Source organism: Myotis brandtii, unplaced genomic scaffold (assembly GCF_000412655.1).
Source record: "Myotis brandtii unplaced genomic scaffold, ASM41265v1 scaffold1074, whole genome shotgun sequence".
In the NCBI taxonomy this organism is placed as follows: Eukaryota; Metazoa; Chordata; class Mammalia; order Chiroptera; family Vespertilionidae; genus Myotis; species Myotis brandtii.
Window position 1 is genome coordinate 83,918 of NW_005353653.1, and position 16,347 is coordinate 100,264.

Consider the following 16,347-nt stretch of genomic DNA (forward strand, 5'->3'; position numbering starts at 1 on the left):
TTTCCTGCCTTTCACCTGTTGTATGGTAAATATGCTTCTGGGAATGGGGTGCAGCTATCTCTTTACCATGGCGTGTTTGTTTCCTTCTGACAGATTCCCAGAGGGGAATTGCAGGATCACATAGTAATTTCTGAGGGTAGTGGTCGTGCCCATTTACAATCCCAGCACAGGACCCCTTTCTGCACATCCTCACCTGCATTTGTTATCACAGGTTCTTCCCTTGGGGCAGGTGGGAGTCACTCACCAAGACAGGAGCACAAGGGACGGGATTGTGGGGATGGACAGATGGCGTTCCGTTCAGACCAGCGGATTGGAAGTGGCTTTGGACACCAGCATGGAGATGTCCAGCAAGCAGCTGAATGTACGCATCCACAGCCCAGGAGAGAGGCAAGGGCTGGGACACCGATTTTGGAACTGGGGCAAACAGGGTGCATGGGTTCGGATGGGCTCCCTGGAAAGGACATTTAATGTGAGTGAAGAAGAAGGGTGATGACGGAACTCTGGAGACTGCCCACATTGAGGACCTGAGTCCATGAAAGGGACGAGAAGCAGTGGAGGTGGAAGGACAGCCAGCAGGGAAAGGGGTCGCAGAGCCCAGATGGAGGGGGACAGCCTGCAGTGTGGAAGGTGCAGAACACTTACAGAGAGCAAGGCACACGGTACTTAGGGATTTGGCAGGTCAAAGGTCCTACGACGACTGAGCAAAGGTCCTAGGAAGGAGGTGCTGGAAGTAGCAGGTGTGCTGGGCAGGGCTGGAGAGGACGTGTGACAGGTGTGCCCGTAGTCTGTTCAGGGAGCAGAGGACAGACCAGTGAGTACTCTGCAGGGCAGGTGATCCAGGCAGGGCTTCTTCACCTGAGGGAGGCCCAAGCCCAGTGTACCCACCAAGGAAGACCAGTGGGGACAGAGTGAGGGTGACAACTCAGTTTTCTCCTGTGTACCAGGTGGGTGATAATAACACTCACCCTGCCGACCTGTGAAGCTCAGATGAAATAGTTCATGCAAAGCGTTGGGTGTGTGTGTGTGCATAGACACCGCTCAGTTGATGTCAAATATGATGGCTGTTCCAGCCGTGCCCTCAGGTGACCTCTGCTTCACCTTCTCAAACTGAAGGGGTGGTCTTGACTCGTCACCAACTCCACCAGAGGTGGAGCTGAGCAGCTGAGGGGCCAGGCCTTCCTCTGAAGCCTTGGCTAACTTCAATGGGTAGTTAAAGGAAACACCCTCCATGCCGTTCTGGTTGGCACCTTCTAGTGGCAACTGAGAAGTTCAGGGTCTAGTGTTAAAACATCCCTGCGCCTTCCTCTACTCCTGCAACCCCCTCTCTACCCTTTTCCCTGCTTTATTCCCCACCCCCCAGCACTAATATCTTCTAATATGTATATGTTTTACTTATGTTTTGTTTATGGTCTGTGTCCCCTCACTAGGATGCAAATGTGACAACAGGGATTTTTGTGTTTTGCTCACTGCTGTATCCCTAGTAACTAGAACAGTGCCTGGTATACAGTAGGTATTAAATAAATAGTTATTGAATGAACAGATATATGAAAGCCCCAAGTAACCTTCAAACTGTTATTGTTTTGTTTTGTTCACTGCCTGGATCTTACATCCCTGTTCCAGAATCTTTCACTATTTATAAAGCCTGATGTAGTCAGCTTTGATATAGTGTAGTATAAACGGCTTTCTGTAAGTCCAGAATGGAGGGAACAAATCATTCTAATTGGGATAGCACTAGGACATGATTTACAGAACAGTCAACATTGACCTGGGTTTTGAGGGATGAATAGGAGTTTTCTGAGAGAGCAAGAAGACAAAGGGCCAATAGCATGAACTGAGACACCGTGGTATGAAAGTACATGGAATGCTTAGGGAATAGTGAGAAGTATCTAGTTGTAAAGTGTTGGTGGGCTGGAGGAAATGAAGTAGAAATCTTGGGATGGGGTCTAGCTGCTGCAGGTAAACCTGACTAAAAAGAGTCAACAGTGGTTGAGAGCCCAAACTCTAGGGCCAGCTGGCTTGGTAGCATTTCAGCATCTACTACTATGAGTTCCATATATATTTTGGACATTAACCCTTTATCTGATGTATCATGGCAAATATGTTCTCTCATACAGTGGGCTCCCTTTTTATTTTGTTGATGGTTTCTTTTGCTGTGCAGAAGCTTTTTATTTTAATATAGTTCATTTGTTTATTTTCTCCTTAGTTTTCTTTGCCCTAAGAGATGTATCCATAAACATACAGCTAGGAGAGATGTGTGAAATTTTGCTGCCTTTTTTTTTTTTTTTTTTTCATGTATAGGGCGTAATGTCACAGGAAAGTCATAGCATCCTGCCACCTGTGAAGAATAAGCCCAAGTTGCTGTTGGATGTGTTCTACACAGAGGAGCCATTCTTCAGGCACTCTGCTCTCTTCACACCCCGCCATTGTTTTTTAATAGGGATTGCATTGAATCCATAGATTGCTTTGGGAAGTATGGACATTTTAATGATGTTAATTCTACCATTCCATGAACATGGCATATTCTTCCTCCTGTTTATATCTTCTTCTATCTCTTTTTTCAATCTCCTGTAGTTTTCCAAGCACAAGTCTTTACCTCCTTGGTTAAGTTTATTCCTAAGTATCTTATCTTTTTGTTGCAATGGTAAATGGGATTGTTTGTTTAGCTTCTCCTTCTGAGAATTCATTATTAGTGTATAAAAAAGTCATCAACTTTTGGGTGTCGATTTTATATCCTGCTACATTGCCAAATTCATTTATAAACTAGTAGTTTTTTGGTGGAGTCTTTAAGGTTTTCTATGTACAATATCATATCACCTGTGAATAATGATAGTTTTACTTCCTCCTTTCCAATTTGGATGCCTTTTATCTCTTCTTCTTGTCTTATCACTGTGGCTAGGACTTCTAGTACTATCTTGAATAAGGGTGGTGAAGGCAGACATCCCTATCTTGTTGCTGTTCTTAGGGGAAATAGCTTTAGTTTTTGCTCATTGAATATGATGTTCACTGTAGGTTTGTCATATATGGCCTTTATCATGTTGAGATATGCTTCCTCTATTCCCACTTTGCTGAGAGTTTTTATCAAAAATAGGTGTTGGATTGTTCTGCCTGCTTTTTCTCTATATCTGTTGATATGATCAGGTGTTTTTGTCTTTCCATTTGTTTATGTGATATATGATGTTTATTGATTTGTAAATATTGTGTCCTTAAATAAATCCCACTTGGTATTGGTGTATGATCTTTTTAAGATATTGATGGACCTGATTTGCTAATATTTTGTTGAAGATTTTAGCATGTGTGTTCATCAGGGATATTGGCCTGTAATTCTCTTTCTTTGTAGTGTCTTTATCTGGTTTTGGAGTTAGGATAATGCTGGCCTCATAAAAAGAGATTGGAAGTGTTCCTTCCTTTTGGATTTTCTGAAATTGTTTGAGGAGTATAGGTGTTAGTTCTTCCGTGAATGTTTGGTAAAACCCCTGTGAAGCCTTCTGGATCTGGGCTTTTGTTTGCTGGGAGGTTTTTTTGTTTTGTTTGTTTTTGTTTTCTGCTTCTATTTCATCAGTTGTTATTGGCCTATTCAGGTTTTCTGATTCTTTCTGATTTAGTTTTGGGTGATTGTATTTTTCTAGAAATTTTTCCATTTCATTCACATTGTCCAGGTTGTTGACATACAGTTCATAGTATTTTCTTACAATCCTTTGTATTTCTGTGGTGTCAGTGGTTACTTATCCACTTTCATTTCTGATTTTAATTATTTGGGTCCTCTCTCTTTGTTTCTTGATGGGTCTGGCTAATGGTTCATCAATCTTGTTTATCCTTTCTAAGAATCAGCTCATTGGTTTCATTGATTTTTTGTATTTTTTCTTTAGTCTCTATGTCATTTATTTCTGCTCTAATCTTTATTATTTCCTTCCTTCTACTTACTCGGGGTTTTTCTTGTTGTTCTCTTTCTAGTTCTTTCAGTTGTAGGATTAAATAGTTTATTATTAATTTTTCTTGTTTTTTGAGGTATGCCTGTGGTGCTATGAACTTCTCTCTCAGGACTGCTTTTGCTGTGTCCCACAGATTTTGGGTTGTTGTATGTTCATTTTCATTTGTTTCCAGAAAGTAGTTTTTGATTTTCTTGATCTCATTGGTAACCCATTCATTATTTAATAAAATGCTATTTAGTTTCCATGAGTTTAAATGTTTTGGGGTGTTTTTACTGTAGTTGATTTCTAATTTCATTCCACTATGATCTGAGAAGATGCTTGATATGATTTCAATCTTCTTGAACATGTAGAGGCTTTTTTTCTGTCCTAACATGTGGTCTGTTATGGGGGGTATGTTCTTCCTTCCCGCGACCAGCTCTGAAAGAGAAATGAACCGGTTCTTTGAATAGAGGTGCTTGGGATTGAGAAATGAATCAAAGAGACAAGACATAGAAATAGAAGAAGCTGGGTCCAGCTGGGCTTCTGCCCTCTGATGGAGGGACAGACAGGGAGCCCAGCACCAGAACCATGTGTTTAATTTATATCCAAATACCAGGAAGTTACATCAGTTCTGGGTGGGCCTGGCTGGTGGGCATGACGAGCAGTCGTGGCTCCACCTCAGGGCCCCTCCCACAGGGCAGGGCCAGTCAGAGGAAGGAGAGTCCTATTCATTCCTGGTGCTTGGCTGGATCTACATCTCAAAAACCCACTCCCCGGCACCTGGGCTGCAAAGATAAGAGTCAGTGCTGAGAACACATCGCCGTTTTGGTTAGATGTGTAACCAAGGCTCGGCTCTGCCAGTCACCTTGGGTTCAGCTGACAATATTTTAAGAAGCATGCCCATGCATCTTCCTTGGCAGGGGGTCCTTTACAGTCTGTTTTTGTGAATGATTGATGTGCACTTGAGAAGAATGTATATTTTGCAGCTTTGGGGTGAAATGTTCTATAAATGTCAACTAAATCCATCTAATCCAGTGTGTTCTTTAGAGTCACTGTTGTCTTGTTAATTTTTTGTCTGGAACACCTATTCAGTGAAGTCAGCAGGGTGTTAAAGTACCATACTATGACTGTGTTGTTGTCAATCTCTCCCTTAAAGTCTTCTAGAAGTTTTTAAAATATATTTAGGTGCTCTTATATTGGGTGCATATATGTTTACCAGGGTTATATCCTCTTGTTGGATCAACCCCTTTAGTATTATGTATTATGACCTTTGTTATAATAATTATGTAGTAACCTTGGTTTCATATCCTTACTTTTCCATTACCTTGAGTATTTCATGCCATTCACTTCTGTCCTGTAGAGTTTACGATGAGAAATCAGGTGTCAGCCTTATGGGAGCTCTTTTGTAGGTAACAGTTTGTTTTTCTCTTGCTGCCTTTTAGATTTTCTCTTTGTCTTTGATTTTTGACATTTTATTTAAGGTATGTCTGTATATGGGCCTGTTTGGGTTCTTCTTGCTTGGGGTTCTCTTTGTCTCCTGAACTTGTGTTACTGTTTCCTTTATCAGCTTAGGAAAATTGTCTGCCATTATTTCTTCAAACACATTCTCTATCCTTTTCTCCGTTTCTGCCTCTTCTGGAACACCTGCTATTAGAATATTGTTATGTTCCACATTGTCCCACAGCTCCCTTAAGCTGTCCTCCTGTTTTTTAATATATTTTTTTCCATTTTAGTTCTCTCATTGAGTGATTTTTTTCAACACTGTCTTCTAATTCACTGATTCGGTCCTCCACTTCCCCTAATCTGCCGTGTATTCCTTCCAATGTATCTTTATTTGTGCTATATCATTCTTTATTTCTGTTTTCATAGTTACTATATCTTTTCTCATGCTGTTGAGCATCTTTAACATCATTATTCCAAACTCTATATCAGACAAATTTCTTATCTCCATTTCATTTAGCTCTTCTTCGGAAGAATTCTCTTGTCCTTTCTCTTGGGAGTTGTTTCTTTGTCTCCTCATTTTGGCTACCTGTTTGAGTTTGTGACTGTGTATCAGGTAGATCTGCCTCTCAATCTCTAGTGCAGGACAGTGTTAAATGCTGTTTCTGACTAATTAGATCAGGGAAAGACTCAAAGCCTCCAGAGACCTGCCTCTGCCTACAGACTGATAAGCCCTTTTATTATTGAAAAGCCCTCAGGCAATTGTCCACAGGTGTGGTGAGAGTGTTTGCAACAGGGTGGGGTGATTGTTTATGCCTGAAGGCTAATTGATATTCTCAATCTTTTAATGGGCCTCAGAAACTCCTCACCATGGGGCAAGATGTTTTCTAGTAGGGTGGGTCGACTGCCTTCCCTCCATGCAAAGCTACTTGTACAGCAAATTTCTGCATGAGAAAGATGACCTCTCCAACATGAAGGAATGACTCAGCACAATAAATGGGGGTATCTGCCTTCTGAGTTCTAATCCCAGAGCCCCTGATCCTGGCTTCTGCTCACAATGCTCCAGTCCACTCTGACCTCCCTCTGCCAGATCAAAAGGTGAATAGCTCCACAGGGAATTTTGTGTATTGGCCCTTTAAGTGGGTACCTGCATTTCTAGCCATCTCTCCCTGGCAGACAGCAACTCTCTAGATGTTTTAGTGCTCATCAGTAGATGTTTTACAGCCAGATGTTGTGTGGGTATTATTCTCAGTTCTGGTGCTCTGCTGGGGGCCCAGCTTGCAGTTTAGACCCCAGAGTTCTCAGTGCTAACCACCCATAGCTGAGCTATCTCTCCAGAACTTCAACTGCTGTCTGTGTGAGCCCGGCCAGCACTTTCACACCTCCACCCCTCCTACCAGTTTCTTGGTCCTTAGTTATCAGGGTTCTCTCAAGTGAGTCTTCAGTTGATTATTCAGGATTTTTTTTTCTGTATTTTAGTTGTAATTCCCAATTGGTCCTGGGAGCATCTTCGTGCAGCATCCACTTACTCTTCTACCATTTTTAATTTCTGAGCAGGTTATTATTTATTCATACACTTTTTGCTAAGCCACATAACAAATGTGTTGTAAATTGCAGTGCTTTAGAGAGAGACTGATACATAAAGCAGGACTACTTCTCCTAAATAATGGAAACCGGTCAAGTTCCACATACATCAAAGCCATTTGGGGTACAGTTGCTGTGTTTCCAAAGTAAATATTACTTTTTAAGGAAATTTCACACCCAGAATAATGATTTCTTAGAGTGATCTGAGGCCAAAGCTGATTTAATAACATCATTTGGCTCAGCCCAGTATTTTTCCTAGTGAAGTGTGCCAGGGGCTTAAAGCCCACGCAGTGGCATGATCCGTCTTTCTCCTGGGCCCCTTTGCCTACAGAACTGTACCTCCATGCCTCTAGTTATCTTGTGCTGGTGATGGCATCTGAATCCTATCGTGTGCATGCATTTGTATTAATTAAATAATTATATAGCACTTGAAATGTGCCAGGCACCCTTATAAGCTCTTTAACAAATACCAGCTAATTTAAGAGGCACTTATGTTTTTCATCTTCATTGTTTAGAGTATTACAGGTGTTCCCCCCTCCCCATTTCTCCCCATTGGCCCAGCCCCAGGCCTTCACCACCCTATTGTCTGTGCCCATGGGAAATGCATGTATACATAGAAGTCCTTTGGTTTATCTCCTCCCTCCCCCCTCCCATCTTTCATCTGAGATTCTTCAGTCTGTTCCAGGTTTCCATTCCACTTCTCCAAATAGCCAAGAGTCATGAAAAAATGCTCAATGACACTAATCATCAGAGAGATGCAAATTAAAACAACAGTGAGTTACCACCTCACACCTGCCAATATGGTTACCATCAAAAAATCAACAAACAAGTGCTGGTGAGGATGTAAATAAAAAGGAACCCTAGTACACTGCTGATGGGAATGCAGACTGGTGCAGCCATTATGGAAAACAGTATAGAGTTTCCTCAAAAAGTAAAAAATGGAACTGCTATTTGGCCCAGTGTTCCCACTTCTAGGAATACTAGAGGCCCCGTGCATAGAATTTGTGCACTCAGAGGGGTGGGTGGGGTCTCTCAGTCTGGCCTGCACCCTCTTGCAGTCCAGGAGCCCTTGGGGGATGTCTGACTTCCGTGGAGGTGGGAGAAGCTCCTGCCACGGCTGCTGCACTCCCCAGCCGTGAGCCCGGCTTCTGGCTGAGTGGAGCTCCTCCTGTGGGAGTGCACTGACCTCAAGGGGGCAGCACCTGCGTTAAGCACCTGCTCCCTGGTGTTCAGTGAGCATCATAGTGACCAGTCATTCTGCTGTTGGGTCAGTTTGCATATTAGCCTTTTATTATATAGGATATCCTAAGAATCTTGAAACACCAATCAGAAAGAATATATACACCCCCTATGTTCATAGCAACACAATTTACAATAGCTAAGATCTGGAAACAACCCAAGTGCCCACCAGCAGATGAGTAGATAAAAAATCTGTGGTACGTTTACACCATGGAATACTATACTGTTGTAAAAAAGAAGGATCTCTTACCCTTTGGAACAGCACAGATGGATCCAGAGAGTATCATGCTAAGTGAAATAAGCCAGTCAGAGAAAGACAAGTATCACCTGATCTCACTCATATGTGGAAGCTATTGAACAAAATAAAATGAAGAATAAAAAAAAGAGGCATTTATTTTCAGCCCCATTTTCCAAATAAGCTCTTTGGTCGGGGAGCTGGAATTTGTGCGGAGAATATGTGCTCTTCATCACCACACTTGCTGCCCCTCAACTGTGTCTTCTAAAGTAGCGTGTTAAGCAGGAATTAGAAGTAACTTTCTGTGCCTTTCTTAACACCATCAACATGCAGTGAGCCCCTAGGGAAGAAACCACAGTCTGTGAACACACCTGCCCAAAGGCAGCCCAGTCAGAAGCAGCAGGGACAGAGGTGAAGAGGTGAACTTGGAGCTCACCTTCCAGAACCATCTGAGCTTTGGTTGGAAGAATGACAACGGCCAGCTGTTTATTCTCCTCATTTTGATAGACATACGCCCACAGTGCTCTTGGCCCCTCTGAGCTACTGTCTCTTTCTCCTGCCTTTTCCTTCCTCTGCAACCTCATCCCCATCTCTCCTCTGGTGGTCTCTGTCTCAGGAAGTGGCACCTCCGTCCACAGTGATGCTCAGGCTGGAAGCCTGGACGTCCACCTTGTTTCCTGTCTGGTCAGCCCGACCTCCCGAGAGGTCTCAAATGCAAATACACTTGTCCCTTTGCTTTGCCTGCAGCGCCTTTAGATTTGGGTTAATTCCTCTTTTCTCAAGGTTCCCCAATGTCTTGAGGCTCCTGCACCTGCCAGAAACGACCTTCCTTACTCACCTGCTGATGCTGCCAGGAGCCCTGCAAGAAAGGGTCGGCTCATTTTCCCAGGGAGGCTTTTATCAGCTTCCCCCGTCCGTCTGGGTCCTTGAGCTGCCTGGTCAATTCTGAGTCCAGGCATGTTTTCCTCACATGGCATTCCAGCCAAAACCCTGGAAATGCACTCAGTTTCCAATAGTGTCCTGTACACAGAGAACTGATTCTTATTTAAGTTATTCAAATAACTGTATTGCCATGAAAAATAAGAATACTAAGATTTCCACATTCTGGAGGGTCCATGTAGGAAGAAAAAGATAAAAGTTTCTGTTCTGCTCACAAAGGTAAAATTTACCCAATTGCTCTAAGTCATAGGTAGTTTAAGAGAAACAAGTTTCCTTATATCTGGAAAACAAATCATCTTAAAAAATCAGCAATATTTGAAACAAAAGTCATAAAATTATAATCATCTTCATCAGTTTATTCAGTCTTATGTAATTAATTCTAATTGATCTTGATCTTTTGTTATTTTCTCAAGCCATCAGCTTTTCATTAATTTTATAAATTTTTGCCCAGTTTATTTGTATGATCTGAAAGTATCAAAAACCTATATTTAGAGTAGCAATTTCAATCTTTTTCATCTCATGCCATACATAAACACATTACAAACATTCTGTGACACACCAAAAATATATAGTTTGCCTATCTAACTACAAAAATAGGTGTAATTTTTATTCATTCACACTGGAGGGCTATTATTCTGTTGGTGGTTGTCATTTTTTATGTGACAATCTAAGGGAAAAGAGGTCAGTGCCCCTGACTAAATGGTCAGGTACTGCATGTTTTAAAAATTCTTAAAATTGCTGTTTAGAGCAGGTGTCAGAATTCTCTCCATGAATCTCTGTGAAGATGAAACATATTTGTAGAAGCATCAGAGTAAAACGATGACTCTCTTTTGGGAATTGTTATATTAATGATATTCACCTATACAATATGCTTTAGAAGCTCATAATTACTCATTTGACAATTCTTCTGCACTTCACACACCAGGTAAGCCTGATTAGTTTAATGTGTATCTTTTGTAAGGAGAGAGGGCGGGTCCACCCTCCCCTCCCCCAAACTCTATTCTAGGGTCCTTCTGAGAAACCTCAAATTTATTTTCAGGTTAAGAAAAAGACTATTTAAAGTTAGAATTTTGGGATGTTTGCCAAAATATATCAAAATGTTTAGACATTGTGTAAACAGACAATCAATGGGTCCGTGCTGCCTGTCACTACTTGAGCCAATTCAGCAGGGACAGGGTTGAATCATATGTGCATTTATTCCAATCCTGCCAGCAGTCTGGGGGAGCAGCAGGTCATCCACAAAATCTGCTCTGCACCCCCATCAGCCGGCTGCTTATATCGGGTGAAAGGACAAGATTACATGGGGAAGTAGGCAAAGAGTGTGCCAGATGGGCAGCTTACAGGTAATGGGGGCTGGAGATTTGCAAAGGCCTGGCCTGCGGGTATGCAAAGGGCTGGGGTCTTCAAAGGGCTGGCGACATGCAAAGGGCTGGCGGCTCTGGGGTCTGCAGCAGGTTGTTCATCTTTCCGTGATGATAGGCAGCTCCCGATGGGGAGGAGGGGCTGCATCTCTAGGTGAGCTCCCAGGGCCATGGGCTACTCCCAGCCAGGTCAGAACGTGCCTTTTTTAATCAGAACAACACAGTCACGGTTAGCACAGCATGATGAGTAATTCTTACAATCATAGCTGGTCCCCAACATTCTATTTCTATCATTTGCAGGAGTAGACCAGTAGTCCAAGAAAACTTTGTGCTTTTTAATTAAAGGGAGAAAACCATTTTTAATTTTATATCACTTTACTTTTGATATTTAAATTCACCTAATTAAATTTATTCCACTTATTCAGCTTGACCACAAATAAGCTTTTTTCTCAATTCCTTTTCATAAACCTTCTCCATCTTTCCTTGTTTGATTTAATTTGTCTCTTGTTCTCTTAAGCATTTATAAATAACCAACGTCTTAAAAATTTTAATTTTCTTAAAATGCATTTTCTAACCTTATAACATCGTTTACCAAAAACAGATATTAATTCCTTCCATAGTAATTAGAATTATTAAACCTTAGAAATCTTAATTTCTAATGAAAATTTAAAAGTAAGTAATTATGAGTAGTCATATCAGCATTCTGTAGGTTGACAAACCCATGTATATTTCATAACCTCTAGAAATATAGGCTCTTTTACTGGAAAATGTATTTTATAATTTTTAGAAACATGCTTCAACAAAGAGCAAAATATTTGATTAACAGATTCAAATTCATCTTTTAGTTTCTCTATAATAAGAAGCTAAAAGTAGATAGACTTATTTAAGAATTAATGTTTCAGTACTTTATCTTATTTGGAAATTATCTAGATATTCAATAATTTAACTTAACTCATCATTTAACTCATGTTAGCAAAACATTAATGTTTCAAGATACCAAAAGATTTTGGGAAACTATTTTAAAGTATATATACTATAACATATAATTGTTAAAAAAATTTTACCCGAAATCTTTTTATTTGCTTACTTCTGTTTATTAGTTCTTAATGATTAAGCTTGGATTACCTGTGAAAACTCTATGAGACATTGAATTCAATTATTAGTATCCCACACTGTTTTTCCTGGTGACAAATTTTGCAATAGAGATAGCATGAACGTAGTTTTGTAAGCCCAGGTAAAATGAAAGTATTATACTTAATAATGATATCTTTAAAGACATGTCTGTTTTAATTAAATCAACAAACTAAATATTTTCCCCAAACCTGAAAAACATTTGGTTTAGTTTGTTATATTTATTTTTGTTGTTGTTGTTAATCTTCACCTGAGTATATTTTTCCATTGATTCCTAGAGAGAGTGGAAGGGAGGTTCAATTCTGTTCAAGGCTATATTTCTTAATTTATATAAGCACTTAATTATCCTTTAAGCCATTTAAAGAGAGCTTCTTTTAAATTATTTTTTAAATTTAGTAATATCACCTATATGAAGAAAAATACCATTTCATACACAAAACGCACGGACAAACACAAAGATGTTAATGTAAGAAACATTCAAACCTGTGAAGAATTTCTGTGAGTTTATTTGCCAAACTGTCTACAAATGCCAGGAAGCAGAATCTCAACAGATTGGGATAATGCTCAGGAGAATGGCGGTTTTTCACCTTGTTTTATACATTACAGTCAAAGGAGGAGAGGTAGGTGGGTTACAGGAAATCCATTGGTGATAGATTAGGGAGGCGGGAGAGATCAAAGCAGGGAAACCTTTGGGATTGGATAAAAAGTAAAATGATAGACATACACTTCTTTTATTTAGGTGGGCGCAGGATAGTTAGGTCAACAATTAACATGACACCAATAACCATGAAGGAACTTATGGTCTCTGTCCTGGCACCCAGGCCCATTTGGTTGTGCCCTGGGGGGTCCTGAAAAAGGGAAGTTACAGGTTACCCTGACATTTCACAGGGAAGTTAGCTTAGATGCTAAAAGACAATAGGCTCAGTTAAGGTAAAGAGTGACCTTTGTCAGGGAAGATACTGGCCTAGGACCTGATTACCCACCATAACTGCTTTTAGTTAAAGTTTTAATTCCAGTCCATCTTTTGTGGTTACTTTTTTAAGTCTTTGAGTTTGCAAGGCAGCCATGCAGGCCTCCGCTGAGCTGGTCAGTTAGCACATGGCCCCTTTCGTCTACAGCAGGATGAGAATGTGTTCCTTGCACATTCTGAGGTAGCTTCAGAGGAAGCTGGCGTTGTGTTCTTCTGGTGTGTCCGGTGCAGGGGATGGTTGGTGGGGACAGGAGGTCAGGGGCCAGACCCTGGAAGGGAGTGAGGAGGCTGCCCTTGGTCCCCGATGCAATGGAGAGCTTCTGCCACATCGGGGCGGGTGTGTCATCCTCAAGCTGACATTTTGTTGAGAACCATGGCTACTGTGGGGTGAGCTCCTGGAAGGGAAAAGCAGAGGGAGGGAGACCTTTGCTGAGGTCTGGGTGATTGCTGACAAATGTCCGTGGCAATGCCAGGCAGGGCTACCAGGACCTGTGACTGATAAGATGGGTCGGGGGAGGAGAAATCTAGGGTCACTTACAACTTTCTCGCTTGGGGAACTGGTGGATTGTTTGCGAAGGAGAAGTAGGAGAAGCAGCTGGCCCGAGGTAGAGAGGATGCCTTCCCTGTAGCTGAGGATGTCAGAGGTTCGAGGAGGCAGCTGAGTGCCAGTGTCCTGGGCTCCAGAAGCCAGTTTAGGGGCCACGCCACACAGACGGTAATAAACCGCGGGGGAGGGGAGGTTACCAGAGAGGAGTAATGTCTGTGGGAAGAGGTACCTTTTTAAATTAAAATACTTTCAGTTAATAAAGGCTACACTGTCAGATTCTAAAGCCAGATTCACCTAACCATTAAAGTGAACATTGACTTCAAATGAATTTGTGTTTTTGATGAAGAATCTGAGCGCTTCAGCTTTTTCTCAGATACCGAGTTTTGTGAACATTGGAGCCTTACAAACATGTAACTTGATGGCTTTGTTATTCCTGACACATCGAGTGTGTGGGGAGGTGGGGTTATCATTACACAGAGACTTGGGAGCAGATTGTTTCTCGTCACTGGGCCCCAGTCACACGGCTGAGGCCCCAGAGCAGGCCTGTCTCAGCCCTGCTGTCCTTACCTGTAGTCTCCGAGGTCAGCCAGGCCTCAGGGCATGAGTGACACAGTCAAGCCTTCGGGACTAAGCTGTTCTGTCATCAAATCAGATCTGCACAGGCTGATCTGACAGCTATTACCAGCCTGCATACTCATTGTGCAGCATGCACAAAGGGAAGGCATTAACATACATGATTCTATAGACGATTAGAGGCCAGATGCATGAAATTCGTGCATGCGGGGGGGGGGGGGGGGGGGGCCCCCCAGCCCAGCCTGCACCCCCTCCAATTGGGGACCCCTTGGGGGATGTCTGGATTGCCCCTAACTGCTTCTGCCTACCAGCCTGATCGCCCCCTATCAGCTCCCCTGCCAGCCTCATTGACATCACAACTGTCCTCTGCTGGCCTGGTCACCCTCAACTGTCCTCCCCTGCTGGCCTGGTTGCTCCCAACTGTCCTCCCCTGCTGACCTGGTCACCTCCAACTGTCCTCCCCTGCTGGCCTGATCTCACCCCCAACTGCCCTCCCCTGCTGGCCTGATCGCCCCTAACTGCTCTCCCCTGCCAGCCTTATCTTGCCCCCAACTGCCCTCCCCTGCTGGCCTGATCGCCCCTAACTGCTCTCCCCTGCCAGCCTTATCTTGCCCCCAACTGCCCTCCCCTGCTGGCCTGATCAATCTTAACCCCCTGCCAGCTTGATCTCTCCCCTAACCCCCTGCCAGTCTGATCTTGCCCCTAACTGCCTCTGCCCCAGCCCCCACCACTATGGCTTTGTCTGGAAGGAACTTGGACATCAGGAAGATGGCCAGTTGACCTGGTCTAATTAGCATATTACCCTTTTATTAGTATAGTAGATTATATAGGATAGGATTGCTTAAATGGGGGGGAAAGCGTTATTCAGCAGGAGGAGATGCTCTTGGCAGACAAAAATACATAACCCCAATACCTGGACTGATAACCAGCCATATGCACTATACTGCCAAACCAGTTATTAAAAAATTGAACTGCTTTCTTACACCTTACACCAAACAGCTGTTGCCATTAAAACCCCTCCTCAGCCCCCACCCTAGGTTCTGCCTTCTCAGTTCACCCAGATTTGGTTCTGTTTGGTTGGTTTCTATGCCAGTCAGTATCAAAAGCTCCGCCTCCTAGGCAGCCATTGGCTCTTCTTGGAAATCCAGAATGGCCCCACTAACAGCTGTCTCTCTCTCTGGGTCTGTCTCCAGACCTAATCCACAGCCTCCACAGCAGCTGTGGATCTGGCCCCACCTCTCTCTCCCAGCTTATGTCTGGGCCTGATCCGAAGCCTGTGGGGGTTGCTGATCAGGCCCGGCCTCTCTCTCTGGGCCTATCACCGGGCCTAATCCACAGCCTTCGCAGCAGCTGCGGATCAAGGCTCTGCCTCTCTCGCCAATCCCGCCTCGCCCCACCCACCTGCCCGCCCCCCTGCTCAACTGCCACCCACCAGCCTTGCTGTGATAGGAGCCAGTGGACCATGGGGGAGGGACCGAGAGGTGCTCCATGCATTGAGCATAGGCCCCCTGGTGGTCAGTGCGCATCATAGCAACCAGTTGTTCCACAGTTCAGTCAATTTGCATATTAGGGTTTTATTATATAGGACTAGAGGCCCGGTGCACAAAAATTTGTGCACTTGGGGGGGGAAGGGGGAGGTCCCTCAGCCCGGCCTGTGCCCTCTCACAGTCTAGGACCCCTCGGGAGATAACGACCTGCTGGCTTAGGCCTGCTCCTGGGTGGCAGAGGGCAGGCCCAATCCCTAGGTGCAGCCCCTGGTCGGGCTCAGAGCAGGGCTGATTGGGGAGTTGGGGCGCCGCCCCCTGTCATGCACAGAGCAGGGCGGATCGGGAGGTTGCGATGCCACCCTCAGTCACGCTCAGGGTAGGGCCGATTGGGGGGTTGGGGCACCGCCCCCTGTCACACTCAAGGCAGGGTCGATGGGGAGGTTGCAGCGCCACCCCCTGTCACGCACAGAGCAGGGCCAATCAGGGGGTTGGGCACTGCCCCCTGTCATGCACAGAGCAGGGCGGATCAGGAGGTTGCGATGCCACCCTCAGTCACGCTCAGGGTAGGGCCGATTGGGGGGTTGGGGCACCGCCCCCTGTCACACTCAAGGCAGGGTCGATGGGGAGGTTGCGGCGCCACCCCCTGTCACGCACAGAGCAGGGCCAATCAGGGGGTTGGGCACTGCCCCCTGTCATGCACAGAGCAGGGCGGATCGGGAGGTTGCAATGCCACCCCTAGTCATGCTCAGGGTAGAGCCGATAGGGGGTTGGGGCACCGGCCCCTGTCACACTCAAGGCAGGGTCGATGGGGAGGTTGCGGCGCCACCCCCTGTCACGCACAGAGCAGGGCCAATCAGGGGGTTGGGCACTGCCCCCTGTCATGCACAGAGCAGGGCCCATCAGGGGGGTTGGGGCGCCACCACTGTCACACTC

The 16,347-nt window shown here is 44.2% G+C and overlaps 1 protein-coding gene across 5 annotated transcripts in view; it reads left to right on the forward strand.

The window, feature by feature from the left end:
* GRIK4 (glutamate receptor, ionotropic, kainate 4) overlaps window positions 1-16,347 on the forward strand; it is a 271,548-nt gene that overhangs the window by 48,749 nt on the left and 206,452 nt on the right. The window contains exon 1 of one of the 5 annotated variants that reach the window (XM_014541807.1): window positions 320-361. The exons of the other annotated variants lie outside the window; for them this stretch is intronic. The gene's annotated coding sequence lies outside the window, so the exon portion shown is untranslated. Of the gene's footprint in view, window positions 1-319; window positions 362-16,347 lie in introns of those variants that run through there. 5 annotated transcript variants of the gene reach the window in all.